The following is a 26,919-nucleotide window of genomic DNA, read 5'->3' as shown; positions in this document are numbered from 1 at the left end:
TGATCCCACTGTAAAGAAAAAGTGAGAGTGAGATGGGGGTTTTGAGAAATGTGAAAAATATTGTTTTTGAAACTACCCTTACCCTTTTTCTGTCTCAATAGAGATGGACAATTTGTGACGGAGTGGTCTTTTTGTCCACAATAAAGACAGAGATTTTCTAATCTACGTCTAATTTTTTCCTCTGGGGTTAGAGGACCCCTTATAGTTCCAATTTCCATAGGAACCTGGTTTGAAACAGCTTTTTCCATGGTTGTAAAACAGGGATATGAACGTCTGGGTACCACTTCATAGGAAGCTTTTTCAGCCTTTCTTTCACGTAACCTTCGGTCCAAGGTGGTGCTTAATTTCATCAACCCATTCAGTGTGTCAGGCATCTCTAGACGTGACAATTCATCTTTAAGGGATTCAGAGAGACCCAATCTGAATTGATTCTTTAAACTGATCTCGTTCCATTGAGAGTCATCTATCCACATTTGAAATTCAGTAATATATTCTTCAATGTTTCTTTTCCCTTGTTTCATAGATCTTAATTTGTTTTCAGCTGTTATTTGAGTGTGGGAATCCTCATACAAGGCAGTCATAGCTAAAAAAAATTCTTCAAGCGAATCCAATATTGAATGTTCACTTTCAAAAAATCTATTGGCCCAGGAGCGTGGCTCCCCCTGTAGGAAGGAAATAGTGGTACAGACCTTTATCCTTTCACTATGATATGTTTTAGGTCTAAGTGAGTAAAGAAGTTTACATGCACTTTTAAAATCCCTGAATTCGCTGCGTTTGCCAGAAAATGGTTGTGGGTATTGTATGTGAGGTTCAGCAATTCCTGCTTCTTTCCCTGACATACAATCTTTTATTATAGTTTTGAGAGCTTTATTTTCAGTTTGTATTTTCAGTTTGTACCTCTGTTAATGCTCTAGCAAGATATTCTAATTTCTGATGAATATTAGAAAATTCATTTTTAATTTCATTAGGATCCATATTCCAAAAAATAAAAAAAAAAACTTTCTTTTTATGGCCTGAAAATTCTGTGATATGTGTGAATAAATTTGTCTCACAAACTTTAGAGAAAAATAAAATAAAGGGAATGTAGCTCTATTCTTGTAAACAGCAAATATATATAACTTAATATACTCGCATGCACAAGGTGAGCATTTACTTTAGTAATTGAAATGAAAGTATGGACTATACCTCTATGAATGTTAATAATAATTCTTATGTGAGAAGCTTATATAGCTTCTACTATATAAACAATGATTCGTTTATGATCAAAGAAAAAATGAGAAAAAATTCCTTTAAATTCAGGATATGAAATAAGTTGATAAAGTTCAAATCTTAGTAAAGTAATGTTCAAATAACTTTCCTTTAGTTTCACGCACTCACACAAACACTCTAAAATATATATACAATGATCCAACACACACGCAATATTGAGCAGCAAGGAGGAGGTTAATTCAGTGAAAATACAGCTCAGGTAAGTAATGACACTTAGCGTTATATTTGTAAACCTTAAACTTTGTATACAATACGATACCAATACCAGCGTGGTGATAAGACCAGATTTCCCATAGAAACGATGGTGAAGCGTGGAGAGCGGTATTAGCAGCAGAGTATATACTAAACCGGAGAATATTAGAAAGCGGCGTCCGGTAGCAGCATGTGTGAGTGCGGCTTCAGCTGTGAGTGATAGAGTTCCGGAAGCGTAGGAATATGATTAGAAGTAACGGTCCCAAAAAAGGAATCAGGAAAGAAGTGCAACAAACAGCTTTCAAAAATTATTAAATACTTTAGACCTGAAAGGGAAAATACATTGCTTGAAATGAGCAATAGCAAAGGATGAGAGAATCCACTTTAATTTTCAGGCACTGAGTAATGGAGAAGCACTTCCTTAAATAGGAGGAAGTGCTGATAGTCAGAAAGTCTTAAAGGGATATCACATCAATTCAGCCTCTTGTATTAAAAGTGTTTTCTCATTGTTACCACCTCTCCAGTGTCCTTTGACCTTTTTAATCCCCCAAAAATTAAGTGCTTTTGTGTCCCCATAGTGTTTTTCTTTAAAGTGTTTATACAGTGAGGTGTCATCCCTACCCTTTTCTATACATAATAAGTGCTCCCTAATCCTATCCTTTAGGGATCTAGTGGTTTCACCAAAATAAAAAAGATTACACGTACATTTAAGTGCATAGATAATGTTTTTATGGTTGCACCTAATTAAATCTTTAATTTGAAAATTAGTTTCTGAACTGTTTATTTGTAAAGCCTTTAGTTTGGAACTGTGTTTACAGGCCTTACAGGTATAACAGGGGGAAAAAACCACTGGTATTTTACCCTCTAAGTCTTTTTGAATTGAGTTATTATTCTTTTTCAGTTCACTGGGAGCTAGCTGCATTTTAAAATTGTTCGCTCTTCTAAAAATAAAAGTTGGTTTATCTGCCAAATGTTTCCCAATTATATTATCCTCCTTTAGAAGGGGCCAGTGTTTCCTTATTATCTTTTTGATTATATTGTAATCTGCACTGTAGTCCGTAATGAGAGGAACATTAATTAGATCATTCTCTTCTCTTTTTTTAGTCTTATATTTTAAAAGTTCATTTCTGTTGGTCAGACGTGCTTTAGAGATTGCATTTTCAATTTTAGCTTTCTCATATCCCCTATCCTCAAATTTTTTTGCTATTAGAGTGACTTGGTTCTCAAAGTCTTCTATTCTTGAGCAATTTCTTTTAATACGTAGTGTTTGTCCATAAGGGATATTGTCCTTCCAGGTTTTCAGATGGCAGCTCTCTGCATGAATCAAATTATTACAATCGACTGGTTTGAAGTGGGTTTTAGTTTCTAATTTATCTTGGATTGCCATGATTTCCAAATCGAGGAAATTGACCTTAGTATGACTATAGTGACTTATAAATTTAAGGCCATAGTTATTGGAATTCATCCGCTCAAACAGTTTAATAAGTTCATTCTCAGGACCTTTCCATATTAAAAACTAGTCATCTATGTAGCGCTTATAGAGCACGAGGCTCGCACCGAGAGGGTCATTTTTGAAGAATTCTTCTTCCCAAAAGCCCATAAATAAATTGGCATAACTCGGTGCGAACCTCGTGCCCATGGCTGTACCCTCTATCTGTCTGTAGAACTTACTGTTAAAAGAAAAAAAATTATGCTCTAATATATATTGAATGCTTTTTAATATGAAGTCACTTTGTTTGGCTTCCATGTTGGTGTCTCTATCTAAAAATTTTTTTACAGCTGCTATTCCCTGTTGGTGATCGATCACAGTGTACAGTGATGATACATCGCATGTTGCGATTATCATTCCATCCTCCCATTTTATGGAATTTAAAATATTTAATAATTGTGTTGATTCTTTCAAATGTGAATTTAACTTAATTACATAAGGTTGCAGAAATCGATCTATATATTGAGATAGGTTGGCAGAGATCGAGTTGATCCCAGAGATAATGGGCCTCCCTGGTGGATTTATGAGACATTTGTGCACTTTTGGAAGGAAATAGAAAATCGGGAGTTTAGAATGTTTAGGTGTTAAATAATTAAATTCACGTTCATTAAGAACTCCTTCAGATTTTCCTTCGATAAGAATTTTATTTAGTATTTTGTTATATTTATCTGTGGGATTCATTGGTAGTACTTCATATGTTTTTTTATCATTTAACAACCTATAGGCTTCTACCATATATTTTTCTGTATCCATTATTACAACCCCCCACCCTTATCCGCCGGCTTTATGGTCACCTCTAGATCTTTCTGCATTTTTGTTAATATCTCTCTTTCTTTCTTATTGATATTTTGTTTCCTGATATGAGGTAGCTCATATTTCTTGATGTCGTTTAAAACTATTTTCTCAAAGGTATCAAGATAGTTACCCTTTGAAGAAGCTGGATAAAACCGCGATTTGGGTTTTAAATCTGTATGTTGGAATTTATCAACTTCTTTGTTATGAATGACACTCTGTTTCTCTAATGGGCTTTTCATAAAAAAACGCTTCAAGGTTAGGTGTCTCACAAACTTCTTGATATGTATGTGAGTATTGAACTTACTCATCCTAGTAGTGGGTGCATAAGAGAGGCCTAAATTAAGTAATTTCTCCTGTTCTTTTGTCAGATTTACTTTACTTAAATTGAAGATCCCACTTTTCTTATTACTGTTATCTACCTCAATCTTTTTGGGTCGTTTAGACCTTCCTCCCCCTCTTCTTCCTCTAAATTTCTTTTTCTTCTTTGCATCTGTTCTGCTTCTTTTTTTTGTAGGTTTTTTGAGGAGCCCTCTCTTAGAGGGCTGTGGCCTAAAAAAGGCGATTTGACATCTGATCTAATTTTATCTGAGTTTGTCAAATCTTCTCTTAGAGGGAGAAACCTATTTTGTGTGGGTGTTATAAATTCCCTATTGTTTTGTCTCATGTCTCTCGGTTTGTAGGCATTTCTGTGTCTGGGATATTCCCAATCATTCTGATCGCGGCTATGGTTACTTCTCTGATAATCATAATCACGATTAGAATTACTGTGATGATAGCCATAATTGTTACTCCGATATCCGTTATTACGGTTCTGATATTCAAAACGGTTGTGATATCCTTGATTCTGTTGTCGGTAGTGTTCAGAATTCCAATAACTTGGATTTCTGTAGTTGTTATGATTACGTCTATGATAATTATTATTCTCCTGATTGTGATTGTAATTAGAGTGACTAGTATTATAGCTAGCATGTTGAGAGTGATATTGTTGGTTATAATTTCTGGAAGGATTTTCTTTCTTATTGTTTCTATTTTGAGGTTTTGTGGATTCTGGCTGGTCTATCTCTCTATGTGCTTCTGTATTTTTAGCATTGTTATCCTTAATATCCCTTTCAATTTTACCCCATTTTGATCTTAGTAGATCTTTATTCAAATTATCTAATTTGTTAATTATTACTTTTTGTTTTTCTTTGAATTCAGTTTCTTCCTTCAAACCCTTTAATTTTTCTTTTAGGTCAGAGATGTTGGTCTCTATAGTTAGTAATGTTTCTTTACGGGATTTTTTTAAAATTTCTATAAGCCCCCTAGAGGCTGTATTAAGTGTGTCGGTCTATTCTGCCTGTAGTTCTTCACTTAATGTAAAGGTGCAGTTTTTACTGAACTGTAAATCTCTAGGGATAATTCCCTTGCTTGTGTACCTATTTAGGAATACTAGCTCCATTTTTTGTTTCAGCTCTTTTATCATAAATGATTCTAGTTCGTTCATCAAATCAGATAGATTTGATTTAGTTCTCGCCATCTATTGTCCATCTGCATCTGCATATCAGACAGAATTCGCATCATCTGTGGCTGGTTTTGAATACTTCCACTTAATGATGCTGCCATGTCCCTCTGCAGCTCTATGCTACGTTTGTGTAACCTCTCTTGGCTCCTGAAGAACCTGTCTTGGCTCCTGAAGAACCTCTCTTGGCTCCTGAAGAACCTCTCTTGGCTCCTGTGGAACATCTCTTGGCCTCTTTGTCTGCTCTCGGAGCTTGTTATGAGCCTCCTCTGGAGTGCAATGTATTCCTCACCCAGGGGAGAATACAACGCATCCACAGGATCTTGAGCAGCAGGGCTTCTTCTTCTGGGACATTTTCAGCTGCATCTGCTGGTGCTTGTGGGACATTTTCAGCTGCATCTGCTGGTGCTTGAGTACTTTCAGCTATATGTTCATCTGCAGATGGTGGAGCTCTCCCAAGTGAAGAGGATGGTGGAGCTCTTCCAAGTGAAGAGGATGGTGGAGCTCTCCCAAGTGAAGATGATGGTGGAGCTCTCCCAAGTGAGGAGGATGGTGGAGCTCTCCCAAGTGAGGAGGATGGTGGAGCTCTCCCAAGTGAGGAGGATGGTGGAGCTCTCCCAAGTGAGGAGGATGGTGGAGCTCTCCCAAGTGAGGAGGATGGTGGAGCTCTCCCAAGTGAGGAGGGTGGTGGAGCTCTCAGGGTGGATTGATAGTCCCACTGATGACCAGTGTGTGACCACTCAGCCTGTCCAGTTGACACTTCTTGTGACATAGCCTGTGTGTAAAAGCCACGACTGCCCTGAGATTGTGTTGGGGGGGTGAATACATGGACCCTTTGTGGCTGTCTTGGCTCCCCCTCAAAGCCAAAAGAAGAATATTCCTCTGGCCAGGAATCTTGCCAGGAGTCATATGTCAATGGTGGTGGCATCACTTCCGGGTCCTCAACTGAAGCCATCCAACCCTGCTCATGCCTGGGAGCATACTGTTCATGTGGTTGCCTGAAGACTGGTGGTAGTGGCTGCATGCCTGTGACTGGTGGTGGTGGTGGAGGTGGTGGCATGCCTGTGACTGGTGGTGGTGGTGGAGGTGGCGGCATGCCTGTTTGCATCCTTGTGACAGGAGGTTCTGTGGAGGAGTCAAATGATGAGAGGGATTAGTACAGTCAGATATATGTCCATGTGGGCATACAATGTACATTGATATATGCTAGGGCCTATACTGATTCTCATGTCAAACTCTATAACATGCATGTGCACATTGTGATTTGTGATATGAGGGATTTTCATATGCGCAGTATACAGGTATGTGTTTCATACAATAGTTATGTGTACATGTCAATGATGGAAAAAATGTGTTCTTTAAGTGACACTATGGTTACACAATTTACTTTAGCCTGATGTAGGCACAGAACTTGCTTTCTTGAGCTAAAAGTATTGTGATGGCTATAGTGTCCATTTACTGAAAACTCTACATGTGGCTTGTGGCTTGTGGCCTGTGTTACTCTGAGACATGTTAGTATTGCACTATTCCACCTCATATCATGAATTGCATTGTGTTAAGTAGCATTAATGTCAAATATAATTGTAGATGTTTTTGTTAGTAGGCCAAATACCATGCTCCTCATTGTGTACATGAATGTGTGACATTAAAGGATGTTATATCTCAACTACATATAATACTGGTGTGTGGGATGTTACTCACCAGCATGATGTGCTGTGGTTGCAGCCCCTGAGTCACGAGCCCCTGGAAGTCCACGGACTGCTGTGATACTCAGGGACCTGCGTATCATCTCCTGTCAGGTGTTATATTCGATGTCCAGGGGTGGACCACCGCCTGTTCCCCTCTGGGGTATAGCTTCCTGCCCCATCTTTTCTTTCACCCGCCTCTTGCAGTCATTCCACCGCTTTTTAAGGCCCTCAACAGTCCTCCTCTGCGGGGCCACACTGTTGACGGCATCCTCTACCGCCAACCATGTAAACCATGTAACCACTGTAATTGTCCATGATGGCCTGGACTAGGGCAACATTTTCATCGAATGAGAAGTTTGGACATCTCATCCTCTCATCCTCCATGGACACCTGGCTTGCTCCCTGTGATGTCCCTGGTGTGGGTTCCTCCCTATCCTATCCCTCCTCCCCCCTTCTGTCCCCATGTGCACCCTCTGTCCCTATTCTAGATGTGCCTGGTCTCTGGGGCTCTCTGGCATCTCCCCTCCCATCATCCCTTCTAGCTCTCCCTCTCCCCACTCCACTTACTCCCTGACGGGGACCCCACTGCTCCTCCTGTCCTCTACAATACTCCTCTCCCTGCCACTCCTCGCCCTACCTCTCCCTGCCATCCTTACACTACACACACTCACACAATCACAACCAAACACTCAGCCTATCACACTGTAAAATTGAAATAAAATGTGTGAGGTGTTAGAAAAAAAAGTGTTGTGTATTTTGTGTATGTATGTATGCAATATGTGTGCAATATGTAAAAATATGTGTAAATGTACAAGCTTAATCAACCAACAATGCGACCTAACTAACTCCTCTGTTTGCGCCTCTCTCTCTACTCTGACTAATCCTCCACTCCACTGTAGTGTGGTGTAGCTCAACGAACCATCCAAACACACTGAAGAAAATGGCGGCTGCGCATGGGTTTATATATGAATTTTGAATAGCGTAATTACGTGTCGCATTTTTAGATGAAGTTGTGGTTCATTTTTACGAGTGTTAGCCTAATTTGCATAAAACTACTCTTTATTGAGACTTTACGTGGACAAAATACTTGCGTAAGTTACTTGCGACGACTAAAATGTGTATTTGTGCACTTTTCAGAAGAACGCCAGTTTGTCCTACTTACGCCAGTTTAGCATCTAACGGCGCAGTATATGTAGTACCCCGATGTGTGAGGTGAAATTACGGGCGGCGCAGGTCCCCACGCTTGCGCCGAAACCTACGCCGTATATCGGATCTCGCCCAAGAAGTGTGGGAGAATCCTGAAGACTTCTGCTGAGCATCTTTGTATTTTAAGCATCAGGGGAGACTCATGTAACTGTGGCTCTGGATAAATGAATTTGATATTGTTATATTGCACAGTGCAATATTGAAAATGTAAACTTCATATTGTAATGTTAAATGGGAAATTCGAATAGTTATGTTGAAGAGATGACAAAGGCTTTTGAATAGAAAAGGGTAATAAAGTTTAAAGGGAAACTTAAATGTATAATGATGAATATAGAATATTTAAAGGGATATAAAAGTCAAAATTAAACATTCATGTTTTACATAGAACATGCAATTTTGATAGACTTTTCAGTTTTTTGTTCTCTTAGTATCCTTTGTGGAAAAGCATACCTAGCAGCAACACATTACTAAGTGCTAGCTGGTGATTGGTGGCTACACATATATGCTTCATGTCAATGGCTCACCAGATGTGTTCATCTAGATACCAGGAATACATTGGTGTTTTAGTGATGGCTTTAAAGGGATAGAAAGGTCAAAAATGAAATGTGCATGGGTGCATTTCAATTTAAAATATAAGTATTTTTACAATATACTTTTATTATCAAAAATGCTTCTAATAAAAGTTGTTAGTGTTTTCAGCAGCATATGCACATATCCTGTGAGGACCTGTGGAACAGTATTTAAACCCCAGCCTGCTCAGAAAGCTGTGTGCATTGCTTCTGAAGACATCATTTGTGTCATACAAGCCACAGCTGACTCTCTGAGAATGTGGGGTGTTTGAATACTGGTGCATGGGCGCTCACAGGATATGTGGGTATGCCACTAAAAACAGTAATAACTTTTGCTAGAAGCATTTTTGCTAATAAAAGTATATTGCAAAAATGCTTATATTTCAAACTGAAATGCACCCGTGCACAGTTTTTTTTTTTACCTTTCTATCCCTTTAATTATGTGTCAAACACATAGGGGTTGATCAGAATCCTTTAGAAAAGTGTATCTGATGTATTTTCTTTCTACAGAAAATTCCAATTACAGTCTATGGAGATTTTTGTAGATAAATAATTTGAAGGATTGTGATCGACCCCATAGCTAAATCATTTTATTATTGCACTAATACTTGGGTATAACATGTTAGAGCATTTACTTTTGTGTCCCTTTTATGGTAACTTAAAAATAACTCAATCTGCCTTGCAGTAACTGATTAAGGGACTTGAAACCCCAAGTTTTTCTTTCATTATTCAGATACATTATACACTTTTAAACAACTTTCCAATGAACTTCTTTTATTATTTTTTCATTCTTTTTATATCCTTTGTTGAAGGACCAGTAATTCACTAATGGGATCTAGCTGGACACATGTAAACCAATGACAAGAAGCAAATATGTGCAGCCACAAATCAGCAGCTAGCTCCCAGTATTGCATTACTAGGTATGCTTTTCAACAAAGGATAACAGGAAAAAGAAACAAATGAAATACAACAAGTTAATGGCAAAGTTGTTTAAAATTGCATACTCTGAATCATTAAGGTTCAATTTTGACTTTGCCGTTCCTTTAAGGCTCCAAGAAAACTGAAGAGCATAAGATGATTATACAGTTACTTCTGTTATATGCTTTTTTATGATAACGCTTTTTTTTTTTAAATACTATGTATAATATTTTATGGCTACTGGTCTGCGGCCTTTTGGTTTTCTATTCCATTTCAAAATGCCTTTACTAATACTTCTACATGTAAATTGTTATGGCTACCAAAACATCTGCTTAATTTTATCTAGATGGTTACCTGATCCTATGTTTAGACATACAGTAAATACAGTATAACATGCTCAAATAACAATTATCCTGTGTTGCAGAACATGATACAAATAGAAGTAAATGTGACTGGGAAATTTATGCAGCTGCCATGTCCTGCCGCTATACCGGATGTTGGTAAAAAGCTGGAGTTTAAATAAGCAGAGGGAATGAATATGACTGGAGCGACATAAGGTATGGGCTCCTAGGCTGGAATGATTTGGGAAGGGAGGAGGATATAGTGGAGGGAGCAGGATTGCTATGTTGATAAATTGAGTGGTGTGGCATTACAAGGCTAGCTTGGTGGGGGGCAGGGTTAAGGTATATAAGGCAGTCAGAACAGGAAGTGCATCACACTAACCATTTTTTGTTTCAGGTGCAGTTGTAGCTGAGTAACAGAAATCGGTTCCAGATTGTTGACTAGGAATAAGAAGATTCCAAAGAGGTTCCTGACGAACAATGAAACGATTTGGAGGACCAGGCACAGAAGAGGCTGAAGCAACTGGAAAAGAAGCAGAAGGGTAGTCAAGCAGGGAGTATTACCTGGCAGTATGTCGGCTGTTGTCCCTCCATCCCAGGTGATGTCAGCAAGTGAGTTGGTGAGTAATTTTGGGGGGAATTGACGGTGTGGATGCGGGTGATTTGTCCGATGCTTCATGCGTGAGTATGGGGGAGATTATGCCTGTTTGCGATTCTGATCGCTCTGCAAGTCCGGAAGTCCCGTTAGGACAGGGGGATAGTGTGAGAAGGGAAGCGACAGTAGCGGAATTGTCTTCCGCAGCTGTGGTGGGACATTCTAGTTGCGATAAGAGGGAGTGTCTCGTGGCCAAAGGGGTTTGTGGCAAAGTTGCGGAGCACAGCAGCATCTGTGCGGGGGTGACCTGTAATAGTAATTGCAGGTGGCCTGTCGGTAGTCCAAGACTAGAGTAGGCATGCATAGTGGCAATTCCAAGACGTTGTGTGTGCTGGGTCTTGGTGCGCTCAAGATGTCATCGGCATGCGTCCCAAGGCGGGATGACTGCGCATGCCCAGATTAGAGAGCTGCCATATTTGGGCAGGCATAATCAGAAAAGGGATTGGGAAATAAGAGAGGGGGATGTGGAACAATGGGAACACATAGGGAGATATAGGGACAGGCACTGGGAGGATACATTCGGTGGTGGATCTGGTGGTCCAAACCGTTCTTATGTATAATTAATATGGTTGTTTAAGAAAAGAACAGGGTGTGGAACAATGGCACACTATTTAGATGATTTTTTTAGTAGTAGGGAAGGCAGATTCTGGGGAATGTAGAAGGACGGTTTGGAGCTTATGTTAAAGGAATTGGGGGTGCCAGTGGCAGCAGAGAAATCAGAGGGTCCAGGAACAGGGTTGGTTTTCCTGGGAATTGTAATAGATTCTGTAAAAGAACAGTGTGAGCTCCCAGCAGATAAAGTTGACAAGGCAAGGCAGATGATTTCAGGAATGTTAAAGAGAAAGAAGGTGACTCTCAGGGAGATGCAGAAGTTGCTAGGGGTTTTAAACTTTGCATGCAGAGTAATCCCAGTAGGGAGGATATTTAAGAGGAGGTTGTAGATGGGAACGAAGGGAGCTAAGCGGCCGGAGCATATGGTCAGGATAAATGCTGAAATGGAGGAGGATCTTAAAGTATGGGATTAATTCTTGTGTGAATTTAATGGAATCAGGATATGGGAGAATGTGAAGTCAGTAGATGAATTAGAATTGTACACGGATACGGCAGGTAGTATGGGTTTTGGAGCATATCTACAAGGTAGATGGAATGTGGGTGAGTGGCCTGAGGATTGGAAAATCAAGGGAAGGGTAAAGAACTTGACCCTTCTTGAACTATTTCCCATTATAGTAGCAATGGAATTATAGGGTCCTATATTGGCAAACAAAATAATAATATGTTGGTCTGATAAAGCAGTAGTTGATGTAATGAATAATCTGTCATCATCATCATCTGGTCCAGTAATTAAATACTTGAGATATTTAGTTTTGAAGTGTCTTAAGTACAACATTTGTTTTAAAGCGAAACACATACCAGGGTATAGTAACGTGGTGGCGGATGCATTGTAACATTTTAAGTGGGACTAGTTTAGAAAAGTGGCTCCAGGAGCAAGAAAGGAAAGTGAATGCTTCCCTGTTTTTCTTTGGCAGATTGTTAGTGGATAGACAGGGATATGGTGGAAAAGTCTGTGGCGCCGAAAACCTGGGAAGCATACAAAAAATATTGACGTCAGTGGCAAGATTTTATGATGAGTAGAGGGCAGGGAGACGAGGGCACGTTCTTGGAATGGTTATAGGAATTGAAGCAGGGTGGTATGAAAAAAGGGCAGTTCGGTATGGTGCTAGCAGGGGTATTGTATTTTGCTCAGTTATACAGTATGGCAAATTTAACAAGGAGATTTGTAGTGAAGAAGGTAGTTAAAGGTTGGGATGCAGGGGAAATTAAGGAAAAGGATAAAAGGGAACCTATAGCTGAAGATATGATAGGAGTGTTGGAGGAGGTCTGTTTTGATAAAGATGAGGCTCTGATATTTAAGGTGGCGCTTTCATTGGCCTTTCATGGGGCTATGAGGATAGGGGAATTGCTGGCTAGAAATAGGAAATATAGCGAAAGAGGTTTGAAGTATGAGGATGTAAGATGGGGAAAAAAGGTGGTATTGATTTTGATTAGAAAATCAAAAACAGACACGTCAGGGAAAGGGGAATGGGTGTCAATGAAGACATCAAATGGACTATCTTGTCCAGTGTCATGTGTTAAAGAGTACATGTTAGATAAAGCTTAAAATGCAATAAAAAGCATGAACGCAACCAAGTAGGTTACAGCAGGTGAGACACCTGAGCTGACATGTTTCGGCGGTTTAAGCCGTAATCATACCATCGGTTACAAACATAGAGGGCATGTTTAAAAAGCATATAGAATCCACTGACTGGTCCATCAATTAAGAACAAAGACCCACCTGTTTCCATACTGATCTAAACAGAAATAATAAAAAGGCATTTCTCACACATAGCCCTAAGAGAAAGCATCTGCATATATATATATATATATATATATATATATATATATATATATATATATATATATATATATATATATATATAATTACAAAGGAGCAAAAAAGCCCCATACCTAATATTAGTGACAGTATAATAATACAATAATAAATGCAAGATAAAGAATATATATATATATATATATATATATATATATATATATATATATATATATATATATATATATATATATATATATATATATGTGTATATAATATATATATAGGTGATAGCCCAAGCATACATTAATATAGTGTATTATAAGCATAGTACCCTGAGATTACTATAAATATAAAAATAAATAGTAATATTACTATCAATCCAAAGGATGAAGTGATGGATATGAGAAAAATCTACACATGTACCTGAATATAGCTACCGGTAGGGAGTTAAAATCCAACGGAGCCTACCCACAACATACAATTATTTCCAAAAATTAATCAAATCGTATATGGAGTTTAGTCCAAGTGGAGTTCTGGTTCTAAGCTGAAAGATCCAGAACACCTCTCTTTTGGCCAGGAGAGCATCGATGTCCCCACCCCTCTTAGGTACAGACACCTTTTCAATAGCTACCCATCTGAAAGTATTCAGTTTGAATCATGTTCAGTAGCAAAATGCTGACTCAGAGGGGTGGTAGATCTGCCTCTACTGATAGTAGAGATGTGTTCTCTAATTCTTGAATTAATATCTCTTGAGGTGAGACCTACATATTGTATGTGGCACTTGACACAAGTGATCAAATATATGGCATAAGTACTGGTACAATTAAGACATGCCTTAATGTCATAAACCTTGCCTGTCACGGTTGAGACAAAAGTGTCAGGGATTTGGAAAAAGTCACAGGGTTTGAATTTTTCTATGTCCACATCTGAACATGCTCTTAAGAGTATGGGTTGTAGGACATTCCTACGTATATTGAGCACATGTGAGGGCAGCGGTACTACCTCAGGGGGCTCGTTTCGGGTTTTACGCATAAGGAGGCCTGTATTAGGTGGATAGGTAAGAGAGGGATGAAATGGGATGAGTTGGTAGGCACCATACAGCAGGCCAGGCAGAGATGGGGCGCCCAGATGCGTTAATTATCCATCTGGGTGGTAATGATATGGGGTCATATCCCTTGAGGGAACTGGAAGAAAAGATAAACACCTAGATTACAAGTTGTGCACTAAACCGGGTGTGTAATGAACGCAAAAAAAAATAGCGTTATCGCACTTTCCATAGCGCTGCCATTACAAGTTACTGAAAAACCTCCTTGTGCTGTGCGTTATGGTGCGATAAGCTCCATACCGCATAAAAGCCAAGGGCTGAGTTTACATGCTCGTACACGCTTTCCCCCATAGACATCAATGGAGAGAGAGTGTTAGAAAAAAACTAACACCTGAAATACCAAAATGGCGATCGCTGTGATGCAATGATGTCTATGGGGAAAAGAAAGTTACGTTTAAACCTAACACCCTAACATAACCCCTAGTCTAAACACCCCTAATCCGCCCCCCACGACATCGCTGACACTAAATAAAGTGATTAACCCCTAAACCGCTGTCCCTGACATCGGCGACACTAAATAAAGTGATTAACCTCTAAACTGCAGCCCCCGACATCGCCAACACTAAATAAAATTATTAACCCCTAAAACGCCGCCCCCCACATCAGTACTAATAAACTAAACCTATTAACCCCTAAACTGCTTGCCCCCCACATCGGTACTAATAAACTAAACTTATTTACCCCTAAACAGCCGGCCCCCCACATCACAACACACTAAATTAAACTATTAACCCCTAAACCTAACACCCCCTAATTTTAAATTAAACTTACAATATAACTATCTTTAAATAAATAAAAACTTACCTGTGAAATAAAAAAATTAAACTAACATTACTAATTTAAATAAATAAAATAAACAAAAATAAAAAAAACCTAAAATTACAATATTAAATAATCCTAATACTATAAAAAAAAAAAAAAAAAATCTAAGATTACAAAAAATAATAAACAAAATTAATTAAAATAATAAAAATTACCCCTAATCTAATAGCCCTATAAAAATAAAAAAGCCCCCCAAAATAAAAAACCCCCTAACCTAACAATAAACTATCAATATAGCCCTTAAAAAAGGGCCTTTTGTAGAGAATTGCCCTAAGATAAACAGCTCTTTTACCTAAAAATGACAAAGTCCCCCTAACAGTAATCACCCTCACCCAACCAACCCCCCAAAATAAAAAAAAACCTAAGTCTAAAAAAAACCTAAGCTACCTATTGCCCCTAAAGCATTCAGCTCTTTTACTGCCCATCCCTAATCTTAAAAATAAAATACCCCCAAAAAAACAAAACAACTAACACTAACCTTAGAAAATCTACTCACGGTTCCTGAAGTACGGACATCCCTCTTTATCCAGGCGGCGACATCTTGATCCATCGCAGGGGTTATCTTCTTTCTTCATCCCGGTGGCGCAGAGCTGTGGAGGCGAGGAGCATCTTTGCAGGCGCCGCGGACATCCAGTGTGGAGGATCCTCTTCATACAGTCACTGCCGTACACTGAAGCTTGAATGCAAGGTACCCGTTTTCAAATCAGCCAATAGGATGAGAGCTACTGAAATCCTATTGGCTGATTTTTAAGAGCAATGCCCATTCAAATGCCCTTTTAAGTTTAACTTAGGGCAATGCCTTACAAAAGGGCCTTTTAAGGGCTATTGGTTGTTTATTGTTAGGTTAGGGGGTGTTTTTATTTTGGGGGGACTTTTTTGTTTTTATAGGGCTATTAGATTAGGTGTAATTTTTACTATTTTGGATAATTTCGTTTAGGATTTTATAATTTTTTTAAATTTTTCAATTAATTTATTTAAAATAGTAATGTTAGTTTAATTTATAGCTTAAAGTTACGTTTTATTAATTTCACAGGTAAGTTTTTATTTATTTAAAGATAGTTATATTGTAAATTTAATTTAAAGTTAGGGGGTTGTTACGTTTAGGGGTTAATAGTTTAATTTAATGTGTTGTGATGTGGGGGGGGTGGCGGTTTAGCGGTTAATAATTTAATTATAGTGTTGGCGATGTGGGGGGCGGCAGTTTAGGGGTTAATAGTTTTATTATAGTTTTGGCAATGTGGAGAGCCGGCGGTTTAGGGGTTACTAGATTTATTTAGTGTTGACGATGTGGGTGGGCGTCAGATTAGGGGGTTAATAGGTTTAATATAGTATTTGCGATATGGGAAGGTGGCGATTTAGGGGTTAATAGGTAGTTTATGGGTGTTAGTGTACTTTGTAACATTTTAGTTATGAGTTTTGTGAAACATTTTTGTTTCACAAAATCCATAACTACTGGTCTCAGATCGCGGAATGGATCGCAGCGGTATAAGCTAAAATGCTAGCGTTATAGACTGCCCGAACAACTTGTAATACGGCGCAATGGAAAATCTGCACTTAAATATAATTATTTGAGTGCAAAATGGAGGTTGCTTTACAGGCTAAAATGATTGCGGTATAGCTATACTGTCGCTACTTGTAATATGGAGACCTGCCATTCCACGCGCAATGGCCAATTTTTTAGCGGTATAGCCGTACTGCACCATAACGCAAAACTTGTAATTTAGCTGAAAGGAAGTAATAAGTTGGCTGGAGTTGACGTGGCCAAGTGTAAGGATAATTTGGTCAAATATAATTTCCAGACTATTTTGGAGGAATACAGAAACTCAAAGAGCAGGGTACAAGTCTAGAAGAAAGATTAATCAGGTAGCAGCTGGCAGTGAGACAAATAGGGGGTTTAGTATTAGAGCATCCATTAATAGGAGCAAAAAGAGAGGAAATATTTAGGCGGGACGGAGTGCATCTGAACAACGAGGGTAATGACCAGTTCCTGCAGGATATCAGAAGGATGCTGGAGGATATGATAAAGGTAAGGAAAGGTGACTGTAAGGTAGTTTATTAACTGTTGGCGGAAAAAGTTCTCTTTGGTGGTGGTGAAATTGGGATCTGGCATGTAGGCAGGGTATTTGAGGGGTGGGGAAGATCCTGTGGCATAATTCGGTGGTCTAGCTAATGGTTGGTCTATGCAGCAGGTTCTCTCCCCTCTTGCCCTGCTACAGGGGGGTTTTGTGGTTCTCCCTCTGACACATGAGACCCAAGTTCTGGTTCAAATGCTGGTGCATTTTTGTGATGTGGAATTTGCTTAGGGATATGTTATAATCCAAATAAAATTAATATACAATTATTAAAGTGACCTTTCCATATTTTGCCAAAATCTGGTGTCAGTGTCTTTATTTAAAAGGGGGCCATTATGGCAAGAGTTGGGGTGAATAGCGGGTAGTGGGCGTGGTTTTTGAGGGTAATGTGTTTCCTTATATGGAAGGCATATGGAGCTTCTAAGACCTTATTCATTTAATATCTTTGGATAACTGACTTACCCATTGAATATTTCTGCATATATTGCTTCTTCCAGTTGAGCAGTCTGTACACAGATCCTTATTTATCGCCCAGCACCAGTATTCCTGGACTATTTTTTGAGGTCTTGTGGAAGGGGGAGAAGACATCCTCACAGACCCCCTTTGGCGGCACCTATGTGGATTTCACCCAATGCTGCAGTGCTACCTCGCTTGCCAATGCATGATCTAACATTGAATAACCAAGCTACCTGTTTACTTTGATGTTCGAGGAGATGGTGATGGCTGCCCTTTGTAAGTTGCTAGATACTCACCAGAGAGCAATATACGAAGAGCTGCAGTGTCTTGGCACTTGTGCCCATTTTCACCCTGTGAAGATGCCTCCTTTGACCCCTCCTGAAGCTTTGGTGGAACCATTTGTGCAGAGGGACATAAATATAATGAGGGGGAGTTCCTCTCTTTTTGATGCTTCTCAAACCTTGTTTCCTACCTTTGCAGCTGATGCTCTGGTGTCCAGTCCAGCATTAATGTCATTCCCTGCTGGTACTTATTCATCAACCGAGCACAACGATGTTCCAAGATTGCAAAAGTCAATGAAGACATGAAAAGTCAGCAGAAACCATTGATGTTCTGGATACTCGCTTCTTCTGCAAAAGGTCACCAGATTATCTTCCAAACTGGAGGTTACAGTTTTGCAAATGTAAGTTACTAGAGAAATAGGAAATAAGTGAGAGCGCTACAGAAATAGAAGATATAAACATTACATTTATTAAAACAATTAGCTGGAAATAGATTTTAAATATAAACTAGGGATGTCAACCTTCAAATAAAAATAAGAAACTAAAAACCTATCGGCTAGATTACGAGTTGTGCGATAGGTTTAAAAAGCAGCGTTAACAGGTCCTAACGCTGCTTTTTAACGCCCTCTGGTATTACGAGTCTTGCAGGTACAGGTGTACCGCTCACTTTTTTGGCCAGACTTGGAAATACCGCAAATCCACTTACGTAAATTGCATATCCTCTTTTTTCAATGGGACTTGCATAGCGCCGGTATTACGAGTCTGCCAAAAAGTGAGCGGTAGACTCTCTCCTGTCAAGACTGGTACCGCATTTTAAAGTCAGTAGTAAAAACTAAAGTGCTAAAAAGTACACGAACACCCATAAACTACCTATTAACCCCTAAACCGAGGCCCTCCCGCATCGCAAACACTATAATAAAATTTTTAACCCCTAATCTGCCAAACCGGACATTGCCGCCACTATAATAAACATATTAACCCCTAAACCGCAGCACTCCCGCCTCACAAACATTAGTTAAATATTATTAACCCCTAATCTGCCGGCCCTAACATCGCCGACATCTACCTAAATTTATTAACCCCTAATCTGCCGCCCCCAACGTTGCCACCACTATACTAAAGTTATTAACCCCTAAATCTAAGTCTAACCCTAACCATAACACCCCCTAACTTAAATATAATTAAAATAAATCTAAATACAAATTCCTATCATTAACTAAATAATTCCTATTTAAAACTAAATACTTACCTATAAAATAAACCCTAAGCTAGCTACAATAAAACTAATAGTTACATTGTAGCTATTTTAGGATTTATTTTTATTTTACAGGCAAGTTTGTATTTATTTTAACTAGGTAGAATAGTTATTAAATAGTTATTAACTATTTAATAACTACCTAGCTAAAGTAAATACAAAGTTACCTGTACAATAAAACCTAACCTAAGTTACAATTACACCTAACACTACACTATAATTTAAATATTTCCCTAAATTAAATACAATTAAATAAAATTATTACAAAAATTATTACAAAATTATTACAAATTACAGAAAATAATAAACAAATTGCAAGATTTTTAAACTAATTACACCTAATCTAATCCCCTAACAAAATAAAAAAGCCCCCCCAAAATAAAAAAAGCCCTACCCTACACTAAATTACAAATAACCCTTAAAAGGGCCTTTTGCGGGGCATTGCCCCAAAGTAATCAGCTCTTTTACCTGTAAAAAAATTACATATCCCCCCCCCAACATTAAAACCCATCACCCATACAACCAACCCTACTCTAAAACCCACCCAATACCCCCTTAAAAAAACCTAACACTAACCCCTTGAAGATCACCTTACCGGGAGAGGTCTTCATCCAACCGGGCCGAAGTCCTCAACAAAGCCAGGAGAAGTCTTCATCCAAGCCGGGCGAAGTGGTCCTCCAGACGGCATCTTCTATCTTCATCCATCCGGCGCAGAGCGGGTCCATCTTCAAGACATCCGACGCGGAGCATCCTCTTCATCCGACGGCTAAGACTGAATGAAGGTTCCTTTAAATTACGTCATCCAAGATGGCGTCCCTTCAATTCCGATTGGCTGATAGAATTCTATCAGCCAATCAGAATTAAGGTAGAAATAATCCTATTGGCTGATGCAATCAGCCAATAGGATTGAGCTTGCATTCTATTGGCTGATTGGAACAGCCAATAGAATGCCAGCTCAATCCTATTGGCTGATTGCATCAGCCAATAGGATTGAACTTCAATCCTTTTGGCTGATTGCATCAGCCAATAGGATTTTTTCTACCTTAATTCCGATTGGCTGATAGAATTCTATCAGCCAATCGGAATTGAAGGGACGCCATCTTGGATGACGTCATTTAAAGGAACCTTCATTCAGTCTTAGCCGTCGGATGAAGAGGATGCTCAGCGTCGGATGTCTTGAAGATGGACCCGCTCCGCGCCGGATGGATGAAGATAGAAGATGCCGTCTGGATGAAGACTTCTGCCCGTCTGGAGGACCACTTCGCCCGGCTTGGATGAAGACTTCTCCCGGCTTCGTTGAGGACTTCGGCCCGGTTGGATGAAGACTTCTCCCGGTAAGGTGATCTTCAAGGGGTTAGTGTTAGGTTTTTTTAAGGGGGTATTGGGTGGGTTTTAGAGTAGGGTTGGTTGTGTGGGTGGTGGGTTTTAATGTTGGGGGGGATTTGTAATTTTTTTTACAGGTAAAAGAGCTGATTACTTTGGGGCAATGCCCCGTTAAAGGCCCTTTATTTGTAATTTAGTGTAGGGTAGGGCTTTTTTTTATTTTGGGGGGGCTTTTTTATTTTGTTAGGGGGATTAGATTAGGTGTAATTAGTTTAAAAATCTTGTAATTTGTTTATTATTTTCTGTAGTTTAGTGTTTGTTTGTTTTTGTACTTTAGATAATTTTATTTAATTGTATTTAATTTAGGGAAATAATTTAATTATAGTGTAGTGTTAGGTGTAATTGTAACTTAGGTTAGGTTTTATTTTACAGGTAACTTTGTATTTATTTTAGCTAGGTATTTATTAAATAGTTAATAACTATTCTACCTAGTTAAAATAAATACAAACTTGCCTGTAAAATAAAAATAAATCCTAAGCTAACTACAATGTAACTATTAGTTATATTGTAGCTATCTTAGGGTTTATTTTATAGGTAAGTATTTAGTTTTAAATAGGAATTATTTAGTTAATGATAGGAATTTTTATTTAGATTTCTTTTAATTATATTTAAGTTAGGGGTTGTTAGGGTTAGACTTAGGTTTAGGGGTTAATACATTTAGTATAGTGGCGGCGACGTTGGGGGCGGCAGATTAGGGGTTAATAAATATAGGTAGGCGGCGATGTTAGGGCCGGCAGATTAGGGGTTAATAATATTTAACTAATGTTTGTGAGGCGGGAGTGCGGCGGTTTAGGGGATAATATGTTTACTATAGTGGCGGCGACGTTGGGGGTGGCAGATTAGGGGTTAATAATTATAATGTAGGTGGCGGCGGTGTCCGGAGCGGCAGATTAGGGGTTAATAATTATAATGTAGGTGTCGGCGATGTCGGGGGCGGCAGATTAGGGGTTAATAAGTGTAAGATTAGGGGTGTTTAGACTCGGAGTTCATGTTTGGGTGTTAGGTGTAGACATAAAATGTATTTCCCCATAGGAATCAATGGGGCTGCGTTAAGGAGCTTTACACTGCTTTTTTGCTTTTTTTCAGCCGGCTCTCCCCGTTGATTCCTATGGGGAAATCGTGCATGAGCACGTTACACCAGGTCACCGCTAACGTAAGCAGCGCTGGTATTGGAGTGGTAATGAGAAAATTTTGCTCAACGCTCACTTCTTGTCTGGTTTGTAAAAACTCGTAATACCAGCACTGTCTGTAAGTGAGGGGTGAGCATAAACTGCTCATTAGCACCGCATAGCCTCTAACGCAAAACTCTTAATCTAGCCGTATATTAGGCTGTGAAAATATATCAAGCAGTTTTATTAAAATCTGTAACATAAGTAACAACAGATCCAGTTGTTATTTTTGAATATAAAACAAGCTCTATGAAGCATTCCACCGTGGGCTCTGCCACCTTATATTACAGTCCAGGTATCCATACTCCCATCCAATATTGATATAGCGAAGGTATGAAATCCGTGTAATCTAGACTAGTTTAAAGAAGTTGTAGTGAGCAGCGTGTTTTTAAATAGGCAACATAAGTGACAGTCTCAATCAATATTGAAATTTCAATATAAAGCTTCTTGCAAGCGTACCACCATGGGCGCTGCTACCTTATATTATAGTGCAAGTATCCAGGCTTCCATACAATATCGTTATAGTGAAGAAGTAAGTATGACGATATAGTTGCAATATAAAATTACCTTAGACAGTTCTATACCAGGCATCCGATTGTTGTTTTTACAAGTGCGGAAATCCTCTTGCTGAATAGGAGTTTTAAATCAAGGATACTTGATAAAGCCCTTCTGAGGTTGAAACATGTTGAAAGTTAAGGCATAGTTATTGTGTCTTAGTACTGCTAACTGGAGCACTTTTGATTATCTTATTTGCTGAAAATCTTTATTGAAGATACAAAAGTCCATACAAGAATTTCAAGCTTCCTTGCGTGCTATGCACTAAGAGCAGGACCTGTAAATAAAACCACATAGAAAAAGCATTGTGGATGCAAGTCTGCAAATACTGAAATTTAACAGCTGTGATTACCTACAGAAAAATAAACCCAGGAGCTGTGCTTAGCCGTGACGTCAGACGCCATCGGTCATGTGGGGTAAGACCGCAGTCTGAGTAAAACTCCTATACAGCAAGAGGATTGCTGCACTTGTAAAAACAACAATCGGATGCCTGGTATAGAACGGTCTAAGGTAATTTTATGTTGCAACTATATCGTCATACTGGACATCGGGGATACTTGCACAATAATATAAGGTGGCAGCGCCCATGGTGGTACGCTTCCAAGAAGCTTTATATTGAAATTTTAATACTGATTGTGACTGTCACTTATGTTGCCTATTTAAAAACACGCTGCTCACTACAACTTCTTTAAACTAGTCTAGATTACACAGATTTCATACTGTAAGGAATATGTTAGGTGTCACTGGATGTCACAGTGTTAGGATGTAATGGATCTCAACTGTAAATCTCTAGTTCCTTAATTGTTAGAATGTATCACTTAAAGGGACACTGTACCCAAAAATTTTCTTTCGTGATTCAGATTGAGCATGAAATTTTAAGCAAATTTCTAATTTACTCCTATTATCAAATTTTCTTCATTCTCTTGGTATCTTTATTTGAAATGCAAGAATGTAAGTTTAGATGCCGGCCCATTTTTGGTGAACAACCTGGGTTGTCCTTGCTGATTGGTGGATAAATTCATCCACCAATAAAAAAAGTGCTGTCCAGAGTACTGAAACCAAAAAAAAAGCTTAGATGCCTTCTTTTTCAAATAATGATAGCAAGAGAACGAAGAAAAATTGATAATAGGAGTAAATTAGAAAGTTGCTTAAAATTGCATGCTCTTTCTGAATTACAAAAGAAAAAATTTGGGTACAGTGTCCCTTTAAGTCTCTGTGCTGATATGACTGAAAAGCACAGAGCGACTTTAGTGAAGTTAATTGAATGGAATATCCTTGCTTCATCCAGAGTCAGGAATCAGATAGGATTTTGGCGTAGTGTCTAGCTGCAAATCAACAATAACTAAGCACCTTTTTAAGGTGCTCTGAAGCCTTAAATAGGGGAGTGGTGAAGGTGAGGAGGTATTCTTAAGAGAAACAGAAAACCAGGAATGGATTTCTGACAGATCCCCCCCTCAAGCAAGCGAATCACGGCTTGAATCCCAGGTCTATGAGGGTAACGTCTGTGAAATCGAGAGACAATCCTGGTGGCATCAAGATTGGTAGAAGGTTCCCAGGAGTCGTCCTCAGGAGAGAATCCCTTCCAACGAATTAGGTACTGAAGTATTCCATTACAGATTCTGGAATCCAGAATATCCTGAACTTTGAAATAATCTTCATCCAAAGTTATAGGTTTTGGGGGGAGAGTAAGGTCATGAGTGACCATGGAAGAGACTGGTTTCAAAAGTGAGAAATGGAAGGAAGGATGAAATCTTAAGGAAGAAGGAAGATCGAGAACAATGGCGTTTTCATTTATGATGCGTAGGATCGGAAAAGGACCAATGAATAGTGTGGTAAGCTTTTTACTTGGCACTTGTCGTAAATATTTGGTGGATAGCCATACTTTATCTCCAACGGCGTATCTAGGGGAAGGTCTCCTTCTGAGATCATAGAAACGTTTTTGTGAGGCCTGAGCTTGTTGAATATTTTTCTTTAACAGAAGAGAGTTTTCTGTCAGTTTGCGTAGATCATCAACTGAGGGTATGTCCACCGTTGCAGAATAACTGAATGTTAAATGTGGATGATATGCTTAATTGGCATAGAATGGTGTCATGTTGGATGATGAATTTAGAGTGTTATATGAAAATTCAGCCATACTCAAGAAGTTGGACCAGTCCTGTTGATGGTATGCACAATAGCAGCATAAATACTGTTCTAACCAGTGATTGATTCTTTCTGTTTGACTATTCGTTTGAGGTTGGTAGGAAGTAGTCAAACGATGATCAATTTGTAAAACCCGTGTTAAATGTCTCCAAAACCGGGAGGTGAACTGACTACCTCTATCAGATGTTAGGATGGAAGGCAAACCATGGAATCTTACTACGTTATCCAGGAAGAGTTGAGCAGTCTCGGAAGATGAGGGTAGCTTGTGAAATGGGATAAAGTGTGCCATCTTAGTCAGAAGATCTGTTACTACTAAGATGGTATTTTTTCCAGAACTGGTTGGAAGGTCGACAATGAAGTCCATTCCTAAATGACTCCATGGAGTATCTGGAATGGGCATCAGCATAAGAAAACCATAAGGATGTTTTCTGTCTGTCTTCGAGGTGGCGCAAATGGTGCAATAAGTGATGTAATCCTTCACAGTGCTGATCATATTTGGCCACCAGTAGTGTCTTTTTATCATTTCTAAAGTTAACGCTGGGTTGATAAAAACCTGTAATACCAGCGCTGTAGGTAAGTGAGCGGTGAGAATAAACTGCAAGTTAGCAACGCACCCCTCATAACGCACAACTCGTAATCTAGCCGATTGGTAATATATAGAATACAGTTATGCAAATATTTTCATCATATTTGATAAATTAATTTGTATTCAAACAGGTGCAGTCCTCATTTTTATCCCCTGGATGAGGTTGGACGCTTTTAGTCCTATTTTAACAATATAGAAGAAAATTGGGGGTTTTCTTTTTCACTAAGAAAATAACGCCTAGATTACGAGTTCTGCGTTAGCTTTAGAAAGCAGCGTTAAGGGGTCCTAACGCTGCTTTTTAACGCCCGCTGGTATTACAAGTTTGGCAAGTACAGGTGTACCGCTCACTTTTTTTCCGCAACTTTTTCATATCGCAAATCCCCTTACGTCAATTGCGTATCCTATCTTTTTAATGGGATTTGGCTAACGCTGGTATTACAAGTCTTGGAAGAAGTGAGCGGTACAGCCTCTACCTCCAAGACTCCTACCGCATATAAAAGTCAGTAGTTAAGAGTTTTATGGGCTAACGCCGGAACATAAAGCTCTTAACTAAAGTGCTACAAAGTACACTAACATTCATAAACGACCTATGAACCCCTAAACCAAGGCCCCCCCCACATCGCAAACACTATAATAAAATTATTTAACCCCTAATCTGCCGACCGGATATCGCCGCCACCTACATTATACCTATGAACCCCTAATCTGCTGCCCCTAACATCGCCGACGCCTACATTATATTTATTAACCCCTAATCTGCCGCCCCCAACGTCACCGCCACCTAACTACAATTATTAACCCCTAATCTGCCGACCGGACATCGTCGCCACTATTATAAATGTATTAACCCCTAAACCACCACACTCCCGCCTTGCAAATACTATAATAAATTTTATTAACCCCTAATCTGCCGCCCCCAATGTCGCCGCCACCTACCTACAATTATTAACCCCTAATCTGCCGCCCCCAACGTCGCCGCTACTATATTAAATGTATTAACCCCTAAACCTAAGTCTAACCCTAACACCCCCTAACTTAAATCTATTTTTAATAAATCTAAATAAAATTTCTATAATTAAATAAATTTTTCCTATTTAATACTAAATACTTACCTATAAAATAAACCCTAATATAGCTACAATATAACTAATAGTTACATTGTAGCTATTTTAGGATTTATATTTATTTTACAGGCAACTTTGTATTTATTTTAACTAGGTACAATAGCTATTAAATAGTTAATAACTATTTAATAGCTACCTAGTTAAAATAATTACAAAATTACCTGTAAAATAAATCCTAACCTAAGTTACAATTACACCTAACACTACACTATCAATAAATTAATTAAATACATTAACTACAATTATCTAAAATAAAATACAATTAAATAAACTAAACTATATTACAAAAAAAATCAAACACTAAATTACAAAAAAATATTACAAGAAGTTTAATCTAATTACACCTAATCTAAGCCCCCTAATAAAATAAAAAAGCCCCCCAAAATAATAAAATTCCCTATCCTAAACTAAATTACAAAGTAATCAGCTCTTTTACCAGCTCTAAAATGGGCTTTTTGCGGGGCATTGCCCCAAAGTAATCAGCTCTTTTACCTGTAAAAGAAAGAAATACAATACCCCCCCAACATTACAACCCACCACCCACACAACCCTACTCTAAAAACCAGCCGATCTCCCCTTAAAAAAACCTAACACTACACCATTGAAGATCACCCTACCTTAAGCCGTGTTCACCCAGCCGGGCACTGATGGGGCAGAAGAGGACATCCGGACCGGCAGAAGTCTTCATCCTATCCGGGCAGAAGAGGACATCCGGACTGGCAGACATCTTCATCCAGGCGGCATCTTCTATCTTCATCCTTCCGGAGCGGAGCGGGTCCATCTTCAAGCCATCCGACGCGGAGCATCCTCTTCCATCCGATGACTAACACTAAATGACGGTACCTTTAAGTGACGTCATCCAAGATGGCGTCCCTTCAATTCCGATTGGCTGATAGGATTCTATCAGCCAATCGGAATTAAGGTAGGAAAAATCCGATTGGTTGATTTAATCAGCCAATCGGATTGAAGTTCAATCCG

Source organism: Bombina bombina, chromosome 3, assembly GCF_027579735.1.
Source record: "Bombina bombina isolate aBomBom1 chromosome 3, aBomBom1.pri, whole genome shotgun sequence".
Taxonomy (NCBI): Eukaryota; Metazoa; Chordata; class Amphibia; order Anura; family Bombinatoridae; genus Bombina; species Bombina bombina.
Note: the sequence above shows the minus strand (reverse complement) of the source record.